Source organism: Perognathus longimembris, chromosome 3, assembly GCF_023159225.1.
Source record: "Perognathus longimembris pacificus isolate PPM17 chromosome 3, ASM2315922v1, whole genome shotgun sequence".
Taxonomy (NCBI): Eukaryota; Metazoa; Chordata; class Mammalia; order Rodentia; family Heteromyidae; genus Perognathus; species Perognathus longimembris.
The window spans coordinates 30,388,433-30,413,341 of record NC_063163.1 but is presented as its reverse complement, the minus strand read 5'-3'; positions in this window follow the sequence as shown (position 1 = coordinate 30,413,341).

Here is a 24,909-nt window from a genome sequence, read left to right as displayed (position 1 = left end):
AGAGAGAGAGAGAGAGAGAGAGAGAGAGTTTACACCTCACCCTAGTAAGATTGTTCATTATAATGGAAAGAAATAATAACAAATGCTGGAGGGGATGTGGCCAAAAGGAACCCAACTACATTGTTGGTGGTAATGTAAACTTGTTCAAGCACTCTGTAAAGCAGTATGGAGGTTCCTCAGAAGGCAAAACATAGAGCTCCCCCCCACCCCACCCCCACCCCTGCCTGGGACCCAGAAGCCCCACCTTTGGTCATCTACCCAAAAGATTACAAGCACGACCACACTAAAGCCATTAGCACAACAATGTTCATCGCAACATAATTTGTCATTGCTAAAATATGGAACCAACCAGATGCCACTCAATGGACAAGTGGATCATGAAAATTGGTACATATGTACAATGGATTTCAATGCCTCTATCAGCAAGAATGACACTTCCCCATTCGTAAAGAAATGGAAGGACTTGGAAAAAATCATACTAAGTGAACTGAGCCAGAACCAAAGAAACATGTACTCTATAATTTCCCTCATAAGGAATAATTAGTATATCTCTAGGATAGACATAGCAGAAGATCACAAGAGATCAATAACTATGCCCTTATGAACACATAAGATGATGCTAAGTGAAATGAACTCCTTGCTATGAAAACAAGTGTTATAGCATTGTTGTAATTATTTTCAACATTCCATATGAAATGGTACACTTTTTCTCCTCTTTATTTTTCTTCTGTATTCCCTTCCTGTGGTTTTACCCCTGCTATCACTGTATCTGATCTTAGTACCATGGATACTGTATATACATGTATTAAAACTAGGGAAGGGAAAGGGAATACCAAAATCGAGATTCAAAGGATAAAAAGACAAACCATTCCAAAAACAATACTTGCAAAATCATTTGGTGTAAACCAACTGTACAAGTCATGGGGGGAGAGAACAAAGGGGAGGCGGTGGCAAGGAAATTGAGGGAGGAGGTAATAAGCTGAACAAGAAATGTAGTCACTGCCTTACATATGAAACCGTAATCCAACTACACTTCACATTGACAATAAAGGAAAAAAATGTAAAAAATATGTACAGATTTATCTGACAGTTTTTGATCAAAAATTTTGGTGAAGATGAAGCGATGCATCTGGGTCTCTTCAATTAAATTATGACCTTGCAGAAAAGTGTAGTAGGGACTGATCTATTACAAACTTTTTTGTAAGTGCACATGAATTGCCAGATAAATGTCCCATTGGTGGCACTGATATACTTAGAGAAGAAAGGATACTTTCTAATAAATTTCTCCACTGGGTGGGTAAGTTTTAGGAGAAATGATTCCATTTTGTGATAAATAAATATTGAAATTGATGTTCTCATAGTTATAGATAATAAACTGAAATAATTAATAGATCAGATAGACAGAAATACATTCATATATACATATATATATATCCACATGTACATAGTAGGTAAGAGATCAATAGGGATAAATAGAAATAAAGACAGATACAGATATATAATATCTTTCCAACGGAGGGCTGCAGTGTATCAATACATTTATCATCAGAAATTTTAATAAATTTTGCAAAATTTTGTTGTTAGTAAATTCATAGTATGGATATCTGACATACAAGAAAAATATATTATCTCTTCAAACCTCTCACTTGCTAACCACCACAATTCAGGATATTATTGTAATTTTAGGGTACTGAGTATAACAAAGATCAGTGTGTCTGATGTTTTTCTCTATTCAACTACTAAATGCTATTCAAGCAAGGTCCATTTATCTAAGCTTGGATATAAATACCTTTTGCTCTTTGGTAAAACCATCAAGTACATTCTAAAATGGCTATTAGTTTGTAAATCAACTCTTGCTGAAATTGAGTACCTCACCCAGAGAGAGAAGTGATTATCTAGCTTGATGTTATCATTTTAGAGTGGCTGAACTTAGATTTAATGGTTCCCAAGTAACCAGGTAAAGAGTTTGCTGATCTAATGAAAAAGTAGAGCATTCAAGGGCATAGTTTGTTATAGTTTTACTGACTCTGGAGCTGTTGTTAATGGCTTAGGCATTTGGAATGGTACTCAAAAAAGTACAGACTGGCAGATTAAGACATCCTTCATTGAGGCCACTAACTAAAGTTAATTACCTCTGCTAATTGAATCTTCTGACTTAATCATGTAGATGCCAATGATTAAAGTCCTTCTTGATTAGCTGAATTGAAAACCAATTTCCGATCATGACTTCACTGCCTCCATAAAGCAGTATGCAAACATATCTACCATCATACACAAGCCACAAAAGAAAGACTCAAGTGATCTTGGTGCAAGGCAATGAGATTGTAACATCCAATGTAGGACTCTTTACAAATTTGACCTGTTTGTTATGAAGTAAAGGGAAGCTTAATATTAAAGATGCTATTTCTACTTGTTTTTAGTAAATCAATCAGTTTAGGTATTTGATTCTTTCTGGGGATAATTAGTGGTGTCCTATCAAGTTTTAAGTTACATTATTCCTTTTTTAAAAATTTTGTTTTCAGGACTGAGTTCAAATCAGGGACTCATAATGACAAGACAAGCAGTCTACCACTTTGACCTGACTCTAGAGATTTTGTACATTGATTACATTGATTATTTTCAAAATAAAATCTTGGTTTTGTCAGAGTAAACCTGGGCTTCAATTCTGTGCTTCCCAGTGATATTGAAGATCACAGACACAGATTTGGTCTACCTTATCTGGACAGGTGCATTACCTCTCTTCTTGTCAGTTTAGCCCATTCTACTACTGTAATAGTAGCTTTCCAGAGAAATCTTTACAACACAGTATTTTGATACCATATATATAATATAATATATATATATTAAAGGCCTCCCATCAAGGACTGATAATCAAAATATTTCCTATAAAATATTACTCTTACTAGCATCATTAAGGATTTGAATTACAGAAAGGGGTAGGAAAAACACTAGAACTTCTAGGTTTGAGTTGAAACTTCCTTAGTAAACATTCCAATCAAAACAAATCAAAGAAAGATTGGATGAATGGGATTGCAACAAACCGAAGAGCTTCTGCATGGCAAAGAACATAGTTTATATTTCTATACTAGAAAAATATTAAAACTTTCTGTCAAAAACTTCATTTCCTAAAGTATAATGAGTAGTTACACATAAGTATAAGCAGATCACTGTTCCATTATTTTATTCAATGGCTAAAAAACAAATTGTGATACCAAGTCGCGAAATGACCACCAAGAAGGCCACCGATACTCAGACATTACGAAATGCAAAAGCAAGGCAAGACTCCTACCCACCAACACAGCGGAGGTTAGGAGGAAGCCCCGAGCTGCGATTGCACAGGGTTTATAAAGGCAAAAAACAAAGTTACATCCATCAGGTGTTCAAGCAAGCAAGAATAGGACACAGGTACAAATCTGATTGGCTCAGGGCTCAAGGCACTCTGGGGGCAGTTAGAGTTAAGCATTTCCAGTGGTTAGAGTTCTCAACTGGCTGGGCCCTAATAAGCTTGTCCTGAGTTTGCTCATAGGGCCTGCTCATTTCTGGTTCACGTGGTAAAGTGGGGTTCGCGTGGTAAAGTGGGGCCTGACTTCAAAGTCTGGCTCTTCATTTCCCCCTTTTCTCTTTGGTACCTTGGGAGCCAATCATGGCTCCATTCTGTCCATTTCAATGGCTTGCATGTCTAGGGGATGATATAGAGATAAGGCATGGGCCAATAGGGCCCAAAGTAATAACCAAAACAAAACAAAACAAAACAAACAAACAAACAAAAAAAAAACAACTCTGGTCCCTTGGTTTTAAAGGGGGGCTGATGGGTGAAGATCATCCATCTTCTGTAGCTTCTTCAGGCTGACTGAGGGACGTTGACCTTACCTAGCCAGGGACCGATAACCTTACTTTACCAAGGGACTACAGGATTACTTCAAACTGGAAATTAACTTTCAGCTATACAGACTTACCATTAGCTGTATAGTGTTTAAGATCCAAATGTCAGCAACAAAATAATACATAAACTTCTCAGCTGTGCTCTAAGGGTCGGATGTCTATGCCCGAATTCCTGAGCAATCCCAAAACTACCAGTGCCTTCTTGCATGGGACTTTACAGGACTCCTGCTAGTTGCTAAAATAAGGGGGTCACCCCACTTTGGAGTGAGCTGCCATAATAACATCAACATTAGCCAGGGTAGCAAGGAAAGAAGGCAAAAAGAAAATTATAACAATATTCAGTCTAACTTTCTTTTCTTGAGGCGAAGGTGAAGCGGCTGAGTCAGGTGCTTGGAGACCTCCCATGTTCCACCACAGTAGTCATCATCCAGGGCAAAGGGGTCAGCTGGCCTGGTGTGGGAGCAATGAACCCAAGTGGCGATGCCATCTACCTTGAGGGCGGTGGGAGTAGTCAGTAGCACTACGTAGGGTCCCTTCCACCGTGGTTCTAAGGATTTGGGTTATGCCTCCGGACGAACTCCCAGTCCCCTGGTCTGAATAAATGGGGGATAGGGACAGAAGTGGAATCATATAATACCTTAAGTTGAGGCCACATATTCTTGTGCGCGAGCTGCAAATAATCAAGTTTACACAAAAATTTATTATCATCCAAATCAGCAAGCAATTCAGTCTGAAGGCTAGGGATAATGGGTGGGGGTACCCGTACATTATTTCAAAAGGAGTAAAGCCAAGCTGATAGGGAGAATTTCTTACTCTAAGCAGAGCAAAATGAAGAAGTGACACCCAGTCTGCGCCAGTCTCTAAGGCCAATTTAGTTAATGTCTCTTTTAGAGCCCGATTCATTCTCTCTACCTGGCCTGAACTCGGGGGTCTATAAGCACAATGCAATTTCCAATCCATCCCCAGCACATCGGCTATTCCCTGACTTACTTTTGAGATGAAGGCCGGTCCATTGTCCGACCAAATGGTTGATGGGAAGCCATACCTGGGTAGGATTTCTTCCAGGATCTTCTTAGCCACTACATTCCCAGTCTCATGTTTTGTTGGATAGGCTTCAACCCATCCTAAAAAGGTGTCTACAAAAACTAGCAAATATATTTGTATCCAAATTTTCCAGGTTTATTTGCTGTGAAATCTACTTCCCAATACACGCCTGGCCTATCCCCACGGAGGCGATCTCCTTTAGTAACTTGTTGATTGGGGGCATTGGTGAGCTGACAGGCCTTGCAAAATTTTTTAAATTAATTTATTTATTTAATTTTTGCCAGTCCTGGAGCTTGGAGTCAGGGCCTGAGCACTGTCCCTGGCTTCATTTTGCTCAAGGCGAGCACTCTACCACTTGAGCCACAGCGCCACTTCTGACCATTTTCTTTATATGTGGTGCTGGGGAATTGAACCCAGGGCTTCATGTATATGAGGCAAGCACTCTTGCCACTAGGCCATATTCCCAGCCCCCCATTTTTTTTTTTTTTTTGCAGTCCTCGGCTTTCAACTCAGGGCCAAAGCACTGTCCCTTCTTTTTGCTCAAGGCTAGCACTCTACCACTTGAGCCACAGTGCCAGTTTTGGCCGTTTTCTATATATGTGGTGCTGGGGAATTGAACCCAGGGCTTTGTGTATGGGAGGCAATCACTCTTGCCACTAGGCTATATTCCCAGCCCCAGGACTTGCAATTTTTAACAATATCTTCAATAAGTTGATCTCCTTGTCTAATTTTCACTTTGGAGTGTTGGAGCATGTCCTGCATTCTTGGGGTTCCCATGTGAGAAGCTCGGTGGATTCTCTTAAGGATCCCCTTACCCAGCCCTTGTGGCAAGATAAGTTTCCATTCACCAGTTTTCCACCAGTCATTGTTTCCTTCTCTGTCTGGGGTTTTGTGGGCCATGGGAATTTTCTTTATCCACTCCAAGTCTTCTTGGGAATACTTGGGCACAGGAGGCAAAGCTTGTGGCCCTGGGTCTACTAGAGTCAATACTTCTTCTCTGGGCTGGAGGGCTGCTTCCTTAGCTGCCTGGTCGGCCAGATTATTCCCTCTACTCCCCGAATCAACTCCCTTTTGATGACCCGGACAGTGCATAATGGCAATCTTTGCTGGTTCCCATAGGGCCCGGATGAGGCTTAAAATCTCCTACTTGTTTCTAATGGTCTTTCCTTTGGCTGTCAGTAGTCCCCTCTCTTGGTAGATGGCTCCATGGACGTGTAAGGTGGCAAAAGCATACCGACTGTCCGTATAGATATTTAGTCTCTTTCCTTTTCCCATCTGTAAGGCTTTTGTTAGTGCCACTAGTTCTGCTCTTTGTGCAGAAGTTCCCTGGGGGAGTACCTCGCCCACACTATCTCAGTGTCCATAGTAACTGCAGCACCCACATACCTTTTTCCATAATGGACCATGCGGGCATTGCTCATCCATTGGTTGGGCGGTTGTTTTAGCACTCCCTCTAGAGCATGTGGAGCGGACACAGTCAGGTTCTGTCTCAGAGTCAACTTATCTGCATCTTTTACCAAGAGGGCTACTGCAGCTATTATTCTTAAGCACTGAGGCCACTCAATGGCGACAGGATCCAATTTCTTTGACAAGTAGGTGACTGGTTGTTTCCAGGGCCCAATTGGCTGGGTGAGCACCCCTTTTGCTATTCCTTTATTTTCAGCCACAAACAATGTGAATGGTTTATTCAAGTCAGGTAGGCCTAAGGCTGGGGCTTCCAGAAGGCTTTTCTTGATTGCCTCAAAGGCTTTTTGCATTTTCTCAGTCCAATGAAATTCTGGTAGGTTTTTGGTGGCTTCATATAGAGGCTTGGCCATCTCAGCGAACCCAGGTATCCACAGCCGGCAAAAGCCCACTGTTCCCAGGAACTCTCTGACTGGTCTGGCTGACTTAGGCACAGGGATTTTCAGCACAGTCTCTTTATGTGCATCTGACAGCCAATGCTTGCCCTCTTTTAATATGAAGCCCAGATAGGTGACTTCAGGTTTACAAATTTGTGCCTTTTTAGTAGAGGCCCTATAGCCCAAATTGCCAAGAGTCTTTAAGAGCCTAGCTGTTCCCTTTAGACAGCTATTTTTGTCTGGAGCGGCTATTAACAAATCATCTACATATTGCAATAGACTTATTGCAGTATTTTTGGAGTGGTACTCACTCAGGTCTTCATGTAACGCCTCATCAAAGATGGTAGGCGAATTCTTGAATCCTTGAGGCAGCCTGGTCCAGGTCAATTGACAGGATCGTGCCAATAAAAGCAAAGTAGCTTTGGCTCTGTGGGGCTAAGGGTAGGCTAAAGAAAGCATCCTTTAGATCCAACACAGTGTACCACACATGGCTCAATGACAGGGAGCCAAGCAGGGTATACGGGTTTGGGACTGTTGGATGAATGCCCATTACTCTCTTGTTAACTTCTCTCAAGTCTTGCACTGCTCTGTAATCATTAGAAGTAGGCTTTTTTTTTACAGGCAACAGTGGAGTATTTCAGGCTGACTGGATGGGCTTCAGAACTCCTAAATCTAACAATTTTCTGATGTGATCCCTTTCTTTGCTTCTAGTGACATAGGGTACTGGCAAACTCTAACTGTGTCGGCCACGGCTTTGAGTTCCACAAAGATTGGAGGATGATGTTTTGCCAGTCCCATTTCCCCAGTTTCTGCCCATGCTTGGGGAAACGCCCATAGCCACTCATTTTCCGGAGACTCAGGCTTGGGATGCTGGTATAGCCTATATTCCTCTTCTAACTTGCTAGTTATTAGTATACCAACAGGCTTTTCTCTTGAGTTGGTCACAGAAGCCCCACTGCCTGTGAACTGTATCTGAGCTTTCATTTTTGTTAAGAGGTCACGTCCAAGAAATGGATAGGGGCAGTCAGGGATGACTACAAACGAGTGGGTTACCTGGCCTGCTCCCAAGTCCACTGTCCTTCGAATAGTCCATTTATAAGGTTTAGTGTCCGTCGCACCTTGGACCCATGTTGTTTTAGTGGACATCGGCCCTCTAGGGGTTAGTAATACTGAATTTTCTGCTCCTGTATCTACCATGAACATGACTGTATTCCCCTCCACTTTCAATGTTATCCTGGGCTCAGGGAGGGGATCTGAGTCCCGACTCCCTCAGTCACTGTCCTCAGCCATCTCTAAGGCTGGCAACACTCTTGATCCTACTTTCTGTTTTTCCTCCTTTTTCTTGGCTAGCTCTGGGAAGTTTTTGATCCAATATCCCTCCTCCTTGCAATAGGCACATTGATTCTTCCCCACTCTTGATTGGGGTTTGGGCTCCTGCTCCTTACTTGGAGAGGAGGACTGTCTAAAGTTTTCTGCCTGCACAGAGGTCAGGATTTCCCTGAGGTCCTTGTATTGTGCCTGTTGTCACTCCAAAATTCTAGCCAAACTCCTTTCCTTAACTCTGTTCCTCTTTTCTTGCTTGATTCCACGTTCTTTGTCCTTCCTTTCCTGTCTTTGTTCTCCTGTTTCTCTCTTATTATAAAACTTTTCCACCACTGCTACTAGATCCCTAACAGATTTTTCGCCAAGCCTGTCTAGAGCCTGCAAATTTCGCTTTATGTTCAGTGCGGCTTGATTTACATAGGCAAACATAATCATCTGAGCAGATTCCTGGGTCTCAAGATCATACGGGGTGTACTGACTAAAGGCTTCCACAAGCCACTCAAGGTATGCTGCCAGACTTTCATTTTCTCCCTGTCTACTATCATAAACTTTGTCCATATTGGTAGGTCGGCGAGCCGCTGCCTTGAGACCTGCCAGCAGAGCCTGGAGATGGACAAGGAGTCGCTCCCTACCTTCAGCCATATTGTAGTCCCATGCTGGTCGGGTCTCTGGAAAATAGGTGTCAATCAAAGCAGGATTCGTGATAGGCATTCTTCTGGGGCTCGGATAAGACTCCAGGCTGATTCTTGGATACGATTTCTCTCCTCAGTGGTGAAAAGGACCTGTAAAAGCTGTCTGCAATCATCCCAAGTGGGCTGGTGAGTGAAAAGTATAGTTTCAAACAAGGGAATTAGTTCCCTCCAGGTGTCTATATAAGGAATCTGGTCTAGATAGCCTAAATGAGGGACATCGATTAGGCTTTGTAAAGTCCTGATCTTAATTATGTCAAAGCTCCCCTCAGGTGGCCAATTAGCTCTCTCAAGGGTGGGCCATTCTGACTTACACAGGGTGATCCATTTTTCCTCCTTAAGGGCCACACCTTGGTTCTGAGCTATCTCCTTGATCTCCCTCCAGTGACCTAGAGTCAAATCTAGGGGGCTAGATGGAGGTCCCCAAGATAGAATGATACCCGTAGCTCTGATCAGATGTTCAGTCCAAAAGGCTACAAAAAACAAAACAATACAAAAGGAGGAAAACACAGGCCTGAGAATAAGAAAATTTGGGGATCTCCCAAGTTGGCCCACGACCTCCTGCAAGGGTGCAGAAGGAGTGGACCCAAGTTCAAGGCGGGGCTCCAGGGGTCCTCTTTCAAGGGTGGAGAGTCTAGGGCGTTCCCCAGAGTTGCTGAGTAAGCGCATCCACTTCGACAACCCCTTCAAGAAATAAGCAAAAGCAAAACAGACAAACAGACACATTACACGACAAGACAAATGAACAGCGCTGTTTTCTTACCTTTGGAGTCTGGGGTCTCGGGGGTCTCTGGGGCTATCCCGGACGAAACCCCAAATGTTATGCCAAGTCGCGAAATGACCACCAAAATGGCCACCGAGACTCAGACATTCTGAAATGCAAAATCAAGGCAAGACTTTATTCAAGCGGGCTGCAATGCGGGCCTCATCCTACCCACCGATACAGCAGAGGTTAGGAGGAAGCCCCGAGCTGCGATTGCACAGGGCTTATGAAGGCAAAAAACAAAGTTACATCCATCAGGTGTTCAAGCAAGCAAGATTAGGACACAGGTACAAATCTGATTGGCTCAGGGCTTAAGGCACTCTGGGGGCAGTTAGAGTTAAGCATTTCCAGTGGTTAGTGTTCTCAACTGGCTGGGCCCTAATAAGCTTGTCCTGAGTTTGCTCACAGGGCCTGCTTATCTCAGGTTCACATGGTAAAGTGGGGTTCACGTGGTAAAGTGGGGCCTGACTTCAAAGTCTGGCTCTTCACAAACAAACATCAAATACTGTGTCCAGTGAGCTCTACTCGTATACTTTTCACCCTTAATCCCTGATAATTCCAATGTATTTGATTTTAAATCTCTTATGATCATTAATTTATTCATTATAGTTTGTCTTCTGAAATGTTAGTAGCTTTTGGTTGAGTGAGACATACAACATTTGATTGTGGATAGGCCATTAGTGTGAGGGCTTATGTTAGATGTACAGGAATTTAAGCCTGTTTAATGCTGTTTACAGATATAGGCATCAAAGCTTGAATTTTCTTTATGATCTTTTTGTTATTTTCCTCCCATCTTTGTGTCATCCCTATTGGCTGTTCCTCAAAGCCTCTACCTCTTTCAGTCTCTCAATAATGATGTCCTGTTATATCTGGAGGCATGATAGCATGGTGGCAAGAAGTGGCAGCAAGCTTTGTGCTCTTTGCTCTTGTGGGAAAGACTCAATTTGGAACATAAAGTGGGCCTGCAGTTTCAGAGTATGACCTTTTCCTACAAAAGTGTCCTGTATCTTCTCTAGAGAAAGAGTGTATTGATCTCAAACTCTTTGGGTCCTTTCTGGTTTCAGGAACTGTCTTCTTGTTCTAACCTCTATCCTTCATGCCTTTCCAGGGCAAAGCAACATTTTTATCTTTATATTATACATGGAAATTGTTATGGTAGTATGTGTTGTCTATATATGAAATCAAATATTAGTATTCACTTCCTTGGGCCATGTTTCTCTTATATTTTAAGCCATTTTCCTCCCAAAGAATTTCCTCCCAAATATATATGTTTATAGTCTCAGTATCCTAGTGACACTCACCCAATAGGCACTATGATCTTAGTTTTCACCAAATGTTCCCAAATCCCCTTTGTGTAATATCATGGCATTCCCACAAACAAGAGTTAATTTCAATATCTCTCTTCTAATGACTTCACTTTTTATTTCTCTATTTCAAGCTCTCTGGATATGTTTCTGTTTCTTTCTGTCCCTCTAGCATAATCTGTGGCTTTTCTGTAATTATTGTTTTAAACATGGGATCTACCCTTGTTTTGCTATATAAATATTTTATCTGAAACTTGATGCTGACATCAGCTAACTTGAAACATATTGCCTAACAGTAGTGAATATTTCTCTTCAAATAATTAAGTGCACATATATGGAATTATTCCTAAATCATATGATGATCTTCACATGTACTAAAACTTTTGTAGACGTATTCATTCTCAATTTAATAATGAATGAAATGGTGCTAGCCAGACACATTCTCAAAAAGGTTTTGTGTGAAACTATATATATATATATATATATATATATATGATATATATATATCAATGCAGAAAGAAATGTGGCGTTCACTGAGGAAATACAGAAAGTAACTTTGGAAAGTCAGGAGAAAGACAAATACATCCAGTGGGTATTCCTACTTAACACCATTCTTCTTGTAGCAGCAATTCGAAGTATCAGTCCAAAGCAATGAAAGGAAATGAAAATATTACTACAAATGATACAAAGTTAAAAATAACTTAAAATTAGGTAAAACTGATGGCCAGTGTTTTACTCGTTAGCGATGCCATTAGAAAATACCAGATTAGGTACTTTCAAAACATGGAAATTTATTTTCTCAGGATTCTAGAACCCTGAAATTCAAAATCAAGGTGTGGTCTGGATTGGTTTGAAAGGGGATTTCTTCTCACAACTTGTAGTCTCTTTTCTTCACACTGGGTTCTCACAAGGCCTTTCCTCTGTGGGGAATAGAAAAAGAGCTCTCTGATGTTTGATTTTCATCTTCCAGCAATAACCTTATTGGGTTGTTTCCACTCTATTACCTCACTTAATGGAGCCATCCCTTTTAAGATCTATTTCTAAATACTGTCATGTTGTAGCCTACTATTTAAAAATTGCATTGGAGGGAACACAATGTATGTAATATTAAAATATAAAATTCAATAGCAGAACACTCATATTTGTATCTGAATGTATTAGATTAAAACATAACCTTGCTTAAGTCTATCTCTGTCAATATGATGCCTTCCTTGATGCATAATCATCACTGAAACAAATGTAGATAAAATATTCACCATTGTGTAGATGATTATCACTCTCAGTTGTACACAATGTAATTTCAATGTTGCCCAATAACTAATTACTTATCGGATGATGATCTCATTGTTTAATACGTTTCCCTATTTCTTCACATATAAAGGCCTCTCCTATTATTATAAATTTCAACTGAAAATTTGGGTTTTTAATTAATTTTTGAAATTTAACTATCTATTGTGATTATCATCCATCATCTATAATTTTGTACTTCCATATTCTTTATTTATTCCAGTATGGTGTGTAATTCAATAAATCGTACTGAACCATATGCTGTGAAAGTTTATTACCTTGCACCTTATTGTTCTTTTTCTCTACCCAAAAGGGAGATTTCCATTTCTTTCTCTATCTCTGTTTCTCTCTTTTGAGTAATTCCCATTAGCACATAAAGATAAAAGTCTACTTTGTTTTTGCTTCCCCTGCTTCATTTCTGTTATTTGGACTTAAAAGGATTGCCTAAATTTATCTACAATTCATTAAAATTATACTTTAACACTACACTCTAGCCAGATTGCTCGGTTAAGTTTGCTAATTATCTCCCTGTTACTACATACAAATGATAATCATTCTCTTTCCTGAATTATCTGAAAGATTTAGAAATGACCAATTAATTTTTTAAATGAATTTTGCATTTCCTTGACTTACTGAAGAGCTCATTGTCTACGTTTATTGATGACATTGTATAAAAATATTTTGCAACCTCCCCGTTACTTTTTCATAACTCCCCACTCTTTGACGGAGGGATCATTTTTCAGATCATCAGCTCTCTGTATTAACTTTATCTTACACAGGGTCTTAAATTTACAGATAATTCTCATATTGTTGGCTCCATTCCATGTTCTATAAACTTAGGATCTAATTTGGAGTTTTATGTTTGTCTATGGGCATCTCCAAATAATATCCAACAACACATCATGATTTGAGGTCTTGTTACTTTCTTCCAATCACACTCTTTCCATCTTCACCATCAGTGCTAGTACCAAAGTCATACTTTTAATTCACACAGTTACACTGGGGCTTTATTCTTTGCTTTGTTTTCATTCCATACATCTAGGTTGCTAGGAAACTTGGACATCATATTTATATTGTATCCAGAATTTGATTATATGCTGATTTAACTCACAATGTTCTCCTGTATGGGATGTGGATCACCTTACTCTGTTTTCCCTGTTTCTAACCTTCTGCATCACAGGATAATGGACACACTGAGTTTGTTAAATTATTTTAAGCTGATATTTTCATTAACAAAACAGTCTTCTGAATTCCCAATTCATTTAGATTGAAAGAATTAGATCCTCTTTCACATGACCTCTTACAACACAAGAGTATTTTGCTTCATTTTAGTATGGATACACAGATCTTCTTAATGTTGGCCTGTACTTCTAATAATATTGTTAACCAAAATTCTATTCTTCTTATAATAGTCATTTGACATTTACATAACTATTTCTTACATTTAATCAGTATATTTTTGCTAGCAAATTTCTTACTCACAATTAAGCATTTCCAGAAAATTATCTACAAAATTATGGTGTTCAATGAGAAATCATGTGTTCAAATTGTTCAAATTAGAAATATTCATATTATTTGATATGGCATGTTATTCAAAATATGCAACATAGGATATAAGTTATTACAACAAGAACAGTTTTGGGATATAACTTTTACAGAAATAAAAGATTTTTAACATACTTAGATGAAATTTCATTGTTTTGGTGAACAAAATTTAAAATAAATTATTTTTGGCTGCTAAATGAAAAGAACAGGAGTGAACTGTACACAGGTTATGTTTGAGATCTGGTGGATTGGCAATGGGATGTCTCTGTTTAGTCATATTACTAGCATTACAATGTCCTTTCAGTAGAGAAAAGATTACTCATTCTTATTAGAATATCTATTTGTTTTGTAGTGAAAAGAAACATGAACCACTGATATCCAACCTTAGTTATACTTAATGGTGTCTAAAATATTTATTAATTTAATTACTTTAAATAAAAAGCACTTTAGCAATGTAGTTATTGGTATTCTTTTAATTTGGAAGACAGTTAAGTATTTTGAAAACTGATGAGCTGCAAAATTTTTAAATAGCTTTATACAGTTTCAGAACATTCTCTAAATGATTAATATTTGAAGACAATTTTTTAGAAGTTTCACAACTTGCAACCTAGTAACAACTATAAAATTTTGGATTCCAATTTTAAGTACTACTTTAGTTCTGATTAGAAATAATTGGTTGGTTGGAGAATTTTGCAGTTTTGCTGAGTCAATGGAACATAATGTTGAATGTTACACTCTCTTAGAAATGAAAGTAAGGTGCTTTATTTTTCACTCAAAGAGAATGAAAGAGTATGTCTCCAAACACATTGTGGGGTAGATACATGAACTTACATACCAAAACAATGTAAAGGCATAGCTCTATAACAGAGTTAAAAAGTCAGCAATTTAAAGTCATAACGATAAACTGAAATGATACAAACATCTCACAAAATCTGCTACATTATATCACCATTACACACTGCAGTTGTTTTGCTTCCCAATTCAACAAAGTTCCACATCCTTGCATTTAGGGAGATGCAATACCTACCTGACTAAATTTTATAATTGCATGAGGCAACTTAAGTTAGAATTTTATAATAGTAGAAGACATCTATTGGTTAATTATTTTCACTCAGCTATTACATAGCTACTGATCATTGTCATTAGTTCCAATATATTAATGTTGTGCTTTGGCTCTAAAATGGTGAATGGAACTGGGTAAAGCTAGCCAAGCTCTCAGGTTTAGGATTCAAATAACCACTTAACAGCCTTAGCCTGCATAAGTCCATTAAATACTCACTCTTGCCAGGTCAAGCAAATAGCATTTTCACATCAGCAGAAATTAGTTGTAATAGCAGGAAAAATAATCTCTGCAAATAGATTTGCTGGACTCATCCTTTTTACCCAGGGCAGGCTTGCCAACTCAGATAAACTTAATGTATGAAGATGCTTGTACATGGGAACACAAACCACTACCTGTTCCTATCATTTATGAGATTCTTATACTGACTATGGGTCTTATATTTTAATAAGAAAAATATATGAATTATTTTCAAAATAAAACATTGTGTATTTCGATAGCCAATAAAATTTAAAATTTAGACTGGAAATACCATTTGGTTGAATTCTCACTCTACATAATGTTAAGGCATTAAAAAACAAGCCAAAAAAAGAAAAATTACTGAAGTAAAATGGAAATATTATTTCACATAGATCTTGGTGTTTGATGTAACACAAACTAAAATATTTTAAAATAGTATATTTATTAGGCATGCTTGTATCATTGAATAATATTCAACTTAAAATTAATAAAACAAGTCTTCATAGATAAAAAATACTGTTTGATGTCTTAAAGTATATGTTTCAAAGATACTTTATAACAATATAAAGTTAAACATTGTTTCAACAGAAACACTTGAAGTAATGATTTAGTACAACACAATGGGAACCTATTTATCTTTAAGAGTATCACTAAATGTAACAAGACCAAATGTTAGACACTTGTTAATAGGATTCTCTAAGAAATATACACTGTAAATTAGAAGTAAATTGTCACAAAATAAACTAAATTACTTCCTAGATAACAAGAAAAGTTAATTTGCATTTCCTAGAATATCACTGATTCAATAGGCACATGATTTATTAAAAAAACAAACAAACAGTCATAATGAGATGGATATAATGTGGGGGGTGGGGTGGGTGTAAACCACTGGTGCTCATTTGACCAACAGACATTCCTTTCCTTTCTTTCTTAGATATCTTGACTTTATCAATGTTGGAGAGAAGTAGGCAATTTTATCTTCTATTAGGTTGGCCATATTTGTCTTCTGGTATCCATGGTTCTACTACCTGTGAGGCTATCCTTAGCCAAAGTTCCTTTGACACATTACTTTACTCGCTGGTGTATTTCTAAATGCTTCCAACTTTAGTATATCATTCTCCCTTTCTAGAGTTCTTGTAATCTAGAAGCAATTCTGGAAATTCATGAGCTGTTTCAGGAAGACTCTGTATAATGTATGAGTGTAGAAATTGAAGAGATATTAGAATTATAGTTTATCTGTTATAAAAGAATTTGTGTTCATTAAATATCCCTATATAGTGATGTTTCTCTCACATGGAATCAAGCAAGGGTTAAATATTTTCCTGAGTAACTGTGATGTATATATACATATGAATTCATATGTAAATAAACACATGCATAGCTTTGCATATGTTGTATAAATGAAAATATGCATGTGTCCATTTACATTTTTTATAAATAAATTGGTTATGTTATTTCATATACTCCTCACACTAATTTAAGGTGAATTATACTACTAATATGTGTATTTTATCATTCTGCAAACTAAAACGTGAAAAGGTTTAGTAAAGAGAATAATAGTAGGTCAAGTTATACCAAGTACTGATTGCTAAGTTTACATGATAAAATTTCTTACTACAAAGTATATAAATTAGTCTCAATGACAGAAATATATTATTTGTACATTTACAATAGTTTTCCCTTTGAAACTCATACAAGTATATCATATCAAAGATTCTTAGCCTAGAAAGAAAACTTATTGTGTTGATGTGTTTTAGGCATATCACAGAACACTCAAGTTTTGATTACTATTAAAAATACTATCTAAATATAATGAGTTATAAATCATATGCAGATTTATTTCCTTTAATATAAAGAGAAAAATAAATTATGACACATATATCACCATTGATCTTTACTTGTAGTTAAATATTTAGCCAGGAGACTGAATATCTATGATCCTACCCAAACTTTTCAATGAATAGTAAGGTAATTATACATTATTCATTTTCCTAGTCCATTGCAGCATATTCTGAAGTATCTTTATAATCAGAATTCTACTGTTTTCTATCACAGACAGATTTATGATATGTGACAGTCATCAAAACAAGAGATACAACAATAATAGCACCAAATAAACAGGGATCCATGGGAAGTTATTTATTGAATACATGTGCAGATTTCAGTAACTTGGTTTTTGTAGGGAAAAATAAACGTTCTTCTTGAAATATACATCAAACTTTTATTGTGCCTTAACATTTTAGTTATATGGTTTGTTTAAAATTTTAATGTGACTAAGCTATTACTAGTACACTTTATGTGTGTCTGTTTCTATAATTAAAATCCACATATAATTAATATTTAAATTTAAATGCTCATAGATATTTTTCTGACTTAATGTAACATATAAGGGCTTTCTAGAATGCCCTAATCAAAGCTTGAGTAATATAATACTTCAGTTTGGTATTAGGCTATATTTGTTCCACCCTATATAATATAAAATAAATCCAACCACAAAGCATAAGATAGGACTTCACTTAAGGTAGACTGTGTGTGTGTGTGTGTGTGTGTGTGTGTGTGTGCATGTGCATGTGCACACACATGCGTGTGCCTATCCTGGGGCTTGAATTCATAATCTAGGTACTAGCTATAAAATTTTGTGGTCGAGGCTAGCATTTTCCCAATGAAGCCATAGATTCACTTCAGCTTTTTGGTATTTAATTAGAGATAAATATCTCATAGACTTACTTTTCTGTTTGACTGGCCTCGAATCACAATTCTCAGATCTCAGTATCCTGAGTAGCTAGAATTTCAGGCATGAGCCACCAATGCCCAATTGATAAAACCTTTTGAAACAGTACATAGAAATGTTATGAGAAAAATAACTGGAAAATCAGAGTTTTTAATATAACAATAGTATTACAGTGTAATCCATTTTAGGAAGCAACAATTCAGAATCTAAAATGTAGTTGTTATAAAGAGGTAGAGTTGGACTTATAGCTAGAAGAAAACATTGGTATTGTAAACATAAAACAAATTATATGAGGTAATAATATTGAGCATTTAAACCAAAAAGATCTAAACGGTGGACACAAAGTATGTTTTCTCAGAATTATTGTAAATACTTCCTCAATGGCCCTAAGTCATCACCTTAGGGCAGTGTCAACTTCTGATTATTAATTCACTGAATCACTTTAGTACAAGCCTATAGAAATAAATTGAGTACAAGACTAGCAAGAAATTTGAATCCCAATTTGAAGCTAAATTTTAGTTTGCAGTTCCTTCTATCATACATTGGGTCTTACAAAAGAAAAAAAATAATAATGTATCAGAAAATGACCACAAGGAAACATTTGGTGAATGGAATAGACTCTAGAAATTCTTACTACTTGAGTACTTCTGTATTCCTCAGTTTACATAGCGATGTCTATGTCATGTCAATAAGGAAGTCCTTGTCCAAATACACTTATAAATAATGCCAAGAGTTCTTCCTTAGACATTCTCTAATTGTGACTTTATACATTGACCATATGCTATCTCCTCAGCCTCAGGAAGCCATCTTTGCTCCTAAAAGGTCAATAATTTAACAAAGCCTATGTGAGTGCCATCCCAAAATAATTGTTTCCATAAAATAACTGCTTTTTATATCTAGAACATTGTATTTAAGATAATTTCCTCTAGGTCAATCTATGTGGTTGAAAATATTGTAATGCCTATGTTTAAGATATGAAAAAGAGTCTAACATACATGTGCATGTATACATGTACGTATGTACATATGTATGTGTGCATATGAATATGTTACACAATTTAAACATATTTGTTAAGTGGCAGGAAACTTAAATTTATGAACACTATTATGAAAGTATGTATTTTCCATTAGTAAGAAAATTACCTTTGGTAAAGTATATAAAGAAGAGAAAAATTATGTAAAAAAGATGATGGTACATCAAAAACTAAATGCATGTTATACTAATGAATGAAACAAAGCCAAAATACCTTATTTACAAACCCTTTCAAAAATAGATGATGTATTTTTCAAATGTAAAAGTGCTAAAACAAAGCAGTAAATAAAAACAATAAAAAACTGAACATTATTAATTTATTTTTAAATAATATGAACTAAGGTCAACAATTTTATAGTTTATCAAACATAACTAAATGCATGTGAAATGTGGTTAAATCTGTGTTAATCATCATATTTTCAGACCAACAAACACAACTTTGACATATTATCAAGATAAATATAAGTACAGAATAACACTAGAAATTGGGACTAATCACAACTCAGGTATAAGTACCCTAATATATTGGTTAATTGTACACCTCAGTTCATCATTGCTAATAATTATTTTTATGTTGTTCCATGCATATTTATTTTAGTTTCTTTTATTTTAAATACTACAATTTTATATAGATGGAAAAATGAAACTTCTGATTTTAAAAGTAGTGTAAAAAGAAATTTTTTTCTTGAAAATAAATTTAAACAGCATACTAAAGTCTGTAGGTTATTTTTCACTTTTGTGAGAACAGAAACATGCATTTTATTGTTTTTATCCATCGCTCATGGCAGCTTCTCCGGCATGGAATTACCTATTTAAATACCAAAATAAATTCAAGTTAAATACACAGTACACAGCAGTTTAATTAATTCAGTTATGTTTACATATAGGCATTTGAAGTAAACGTTTAATTCTGCATATGCCTATACTTTGTCAGCTTTCATAAATAAAATGATGACGTATTTACAATTGACAAAAATAGTTGTCTCTTCTTACTGACTGGTAAAGAAATATTGTTTAAGAGTAAAGTTTGGTATAAAAACAATTTCCTTATTATTATGAACCTTTAACACTGTATTAACAAAAGGCTGATGTACAGTGCTGAACATGAACCTTATGAAGAGATACATCTATCCACTAAATCTGCTATAATCCCTTAATTGAAAACAGTATTCACCAATACTATTAAGATAATTAGAAGCACCACTGTAAATTAACAAATTAAAATAAACTAATTTTCCAGATAGGGTTGCATGGATAATGGAGGTGAATATATAGCTAATAATTGTAGTTTTCAAAGCACATTTACTCTCTGAAGGAACATTTTAAGAAATAATTTTCTCCAATTGTTACTAACTTTCATTTAACATTTTCAATAGTTGAGGCTGTTTTCCCCTTAATAATATCACATTAACATTATACCACCTACTTTATAACCAGTTGCTAATTTTCTTCTTGATTAAAAAAGGATTGTAGAACTTTTGGAGTTTTATATACACTTACATAAAATTTGAAGCAAAGTAAAGACACATTGGGAATATAGTAAAACACAACAGAAAAGTACCTGACAATTAAAATAGCTATCAAATACAGACATAGAAAATATATAGGAAAGTGTATAGCCAATGTTAATCATGTTTTATTAATCATAGCTCAGAAGAAAAAAAACCTGGTGAACAGAGCAGTGACTGCATTTCTGATTGCGTCTACGTGCTCTAATTTTGGGGGTAGATTTGATTAAGTATTAACTAATGCCAGTGTGTTTGTTCTCTTTACTATAATCCTAGAATTTAAAGACAGCAGAAATTCTACCACGTGAAAGCCAATTCAAACTCAAAACAAACTCTTTCACATAAATTCATCCATCCATATAATCAGTTTATGTCACTCTCTCTCATAAGAATCACAATGTTTAGCTTATGGTGTGTGTGTGTGTGTGTGTGTGTGTGTGTGTGTGTGTGTGTGTGTGTGTGTTTACTAGGACTAGTACTGAAGGCTAGCATGCTACTGTTTGACCAACAGCAATATTTATGGCTTTAGTGTGGTTATTTTGAGATAATATTCTTTCAGATTTATCTGCTCTGTCTGCCTTCAAACATGAAGACTCTGATTTCAACTATTGAATAATGAGGATTACAGATATTAGCAACAACAACAACAACAACAAAACCCTTCTCCTGTATGGCTCTGGCCTTTGAGTATGTTGTACTAACATAAATGATACAAATGGGAAAACATTAGACTTCTACTAGGAAGTCTTTTAGGAACTCAGTCTTAAAGTAATATCTTTTCCAAGCTTTGCCTGACATTTGATAATCTACATTATCAGAAGCAAATTATGAGAAATAATTAGGTATGCAATGGTTTTAAAAGATTTCATATTTAATTATGAAAATTTGAAGAAAGAGCCTAGAGTTCATGGGAGAATGATCAGTTCTTAATAAAATAGTTTCAATGAAGACTAGAAAGTAAGAATGTGCAATGGGTAGAAATACGGTAGGCTGAGCCTAATATTTTTCAAAAGGAAGTGTGTGTGTGTGTGTGTGTGTGTGTGTGTGTGTGTGTGTGTGTGTGTGTGTAGCCCACCACATTTAATAAAGTTTGGGAACAACATATGAATCACTCAGTATGAACTATATAGTGGATCAAAGATCCTAGCTGTTGAGACTGCTTGGCAATAACACTCTCACCATGCAGATCAGAGAGGCCCTTCACTGTGTAGTTCACTTTGCTCTAACATGATTTTCTTCAAATGGACTCTGGCATTGCCCCTTTCTATTTGCTGAGTCAATCAAGTTCCTTAAAAAAATGTATCTTTAACTAGCACATCAGGATATGAAATGCATCTCTTACCTTAACTATAGACACATGTGTGAATACAAATCTTATTAAGTGAAGCGGTTGGGGCCAAGAGTCAGGCTCCACTCAAATGAATCATTATGAACTCACAAGGGTATATTTAATTTTCTGCAACAGATTAAAAACCTATGATCTGTCACATATTTTCACAATTCCATGTCCTCAATTTTCCTCATATTACCAGTGACCCTGAACATTTTAAAGAGGAGTTACAAACCATTATGACCGGTTACAAACTCATCCACTAGACTTTAATTAATTACTTAAAGATATTTTCCCAGAAGAGAAATTTTGCAAAGTACATACAAAGTAGCCTGAATGACAATGAATCCCTTGGCTATATGGAGATTTTTAGAAGTAGACACAGATAAATTGGTATAGACATTCTACTTCTAAATTAGGGCTGGAAATATGGCCTAGTGGTAGAGTGCTTTCCTAGCATGTATGAAGCCCTGGGTTCGATTCCTCAGCACCACATATACAGACAAAGCCAAAAGTGACCCTTGGCTCAAGTGGTAGAGTGCTAGCCTTGAGAAAAAAGAAGCCAAGGACAATGTGCAGGCCCTGAGTTCAATCCCAAGGACTGGCAAATAAATAAATAAAATATTCACTTGAATTAAAAAAGTAATAGAAAAATAATTTACAGTGTCCATCATTAAATGCAGCATTTTATCATAAAATTCTCTTACAATTATAAGGATCCAGTTATTCTACAATCACTTATTTAAATTACAAGAGAAAATGAAGATCATTATGACAGTCTGAGAAGCTGAGCAACTCAGCTCATGAACATATTGGAGAAATTTGCAAATCATTGCAAACACTTTGAGTCAAAAGAAAAAGTCATAGTTAATACGACACAATTTTTTCACATTTCATTTTAAATCTCTGAAGATTATTGAGGACTTGGAACATTGTAGATATTGGAAAAAGAGGGAAAATGGGGGGCTGAACTTGGTGGGGTTTGCTTAATTTTTATTTGCTTTAGGCCTGTTTTTTTTTTTTTTAATCCTGTAAGATGTTAGGAGTTGATACATATAAACTTGATGGTATCCTGCTTTTTTTCTTTGCAGCTTAGTCTTTTGTTTATTATATTTAAGTAGTTATAAAAAGGAGGGTTGTTTTTTTTTTTTTTAACAAATGGGCTTAAGAATACAATGTATCTTGATCAATGTTACTGCTTTCACAGTTCTCACCCCTTTCTTCTCTACCCACAACTCCTACACTGTTCTTTATTTTATAGGATATACATTTTATTCATGACTGCATCCCCTGCCCTCCCGTCTGCGCTTCAGTTTTCCACTCCTTTCTTCTTGACCCCACCCACCCGATTCCAATACGTGTAAATCCTACTTGAGTTTATGTTACTCCAATGATCATCAACACAACAGAACCAATGAACCAATAATCCAAATTTAACAACAAAAACAAAGAAACAAAAACTCCACAAACTTCCTGAAAGAATACTGCAATTTTTCTATTTTCATTAAATTTATACAAGTTAGCCTAAAGAAATCAAACTTTAACTTCATTTCTAGTTGTAATGCATGAAATCCTTTCTCCTGCAGTGACATTATATCTCATCATATACCTTTCCATAAAATAAAGTTTCCAAATTCAGAATTGTATAAGAATTAAAAAAAAACATAGTACAATTTTCAGCTCTTCCAAAGTTTCTATGCTCATAGGATTTCTAACTGTATAATTTACCTTTTCCATGTGTACTTACTACCTTGCATATGCAACTGTAACCCCTGTACATCACATTGATGATAAAATTACAGTATAAAATAAAATAAAATAAAATATTTTATATGGTCCTAGTTCTACTTCTCCATGCATATCTATGCATTGGTTAGTCACATTAATGTGATCAGATAAGTCATTTGAAATTTTTGTTGTTGATGTTATTGTTGTCTTTTATTTGTCTAAATTTTGGATAATATCAATGAATAGTTCATCCACCCTTCTGGTCTATTAGCATAAGAATGAGAGACTATTTTGATCATCAAGGAAGAGATCAAGACAAAAATTCAATAAAAAAAAATCAGTGTTTAACTATATTGTAGATAAAATGAAGCTAAATCTTATTTATAAAACATTTCTTTCACTTACTATGGCATATATTTTCTGTTCATGATATCAAATATTTTGTAATTTAAATAAATTGAAATAATATCAAAATCATATCATTTATCTGCTCTGACCACAATAAAAAAACTAGATATTAACAACAAAGTAATTTTCTGAAATAATAGAAATCTATGGAGACGACAATAATAATGTTAAATAAACTCGACTATTAAATGCAAATGATCATTTCTAGAAAATTCTTAATCAAATATTAGCAAATCATCCAACATTTTGCCCAAACGATGATTCAACATGATCAAATGGAATTCATATTAGAGACTCAATACCATATAAAAGTAAAACAATATAATCATAAATATAGAAAAATAAGTATTTTATTGAATGCAGAGAGAAGGTTAGATAAAATTCGATAAGGGAATGATAAAATGTTAATCATATTAAATAGGGGATGAACATTCTCAAACATAGTAAAGTTGGTAGGTCTGGGAATATGGCCTAGTGGCAAGAGAGCCTGCCTTATATACATGAAGCCCTGGGTTCGATTCCCCAGCATCACATATGTAGAAAACGGCCAGAAGTGGCGCTGTGGCTCAAGTGGCAGAGTACTAGCCTTGAGCAAAAAGAAACCAGGGATAGTGCTCAGGCCCTGAGTCCAAGGCCCAGGTCTGGCAACAACAACAAAAAAAACATATTAAAGTTGTATTTAGTGAATCCACATCCAATATTATTCTGAATAGACAAAGCTTAGTTCGTTGGCTAAAATGAGGAGCAAAATGTGATGTAAATTTGCATCATCCTCCTTCAACAAAATACTGAAAGTTTTCTGCGGAGGAACAAAGTAAGAGAAATAGATGAAAAGCATATAAACAGAAAGGGGGGACCTCAAAATTTTCATGCTTGCAGACAACATGACATTATTATACGAATAAGATTTCTAAGGGGGAGGGATCATAAGAGGAACCAAATTACCAATAATTGCATATAACAAAGATATCTTCTTGATGTTCTTAGATTTTAATATTCAGTATCACTAAAATGTAAATTTTCTCTGACAGACATTTATAAGTTAAACACTTCTGGTATCGCAAATGCTTTTGTCACATAGGATTGACAAACTATTTTAAAATTAGGTAAAAATTCAAAGAATCTATAATGCCTACAATAATCTGAGAAATAAAATAAGAATACTTTACCTGTCATTATAATTTTTTTTGTTTA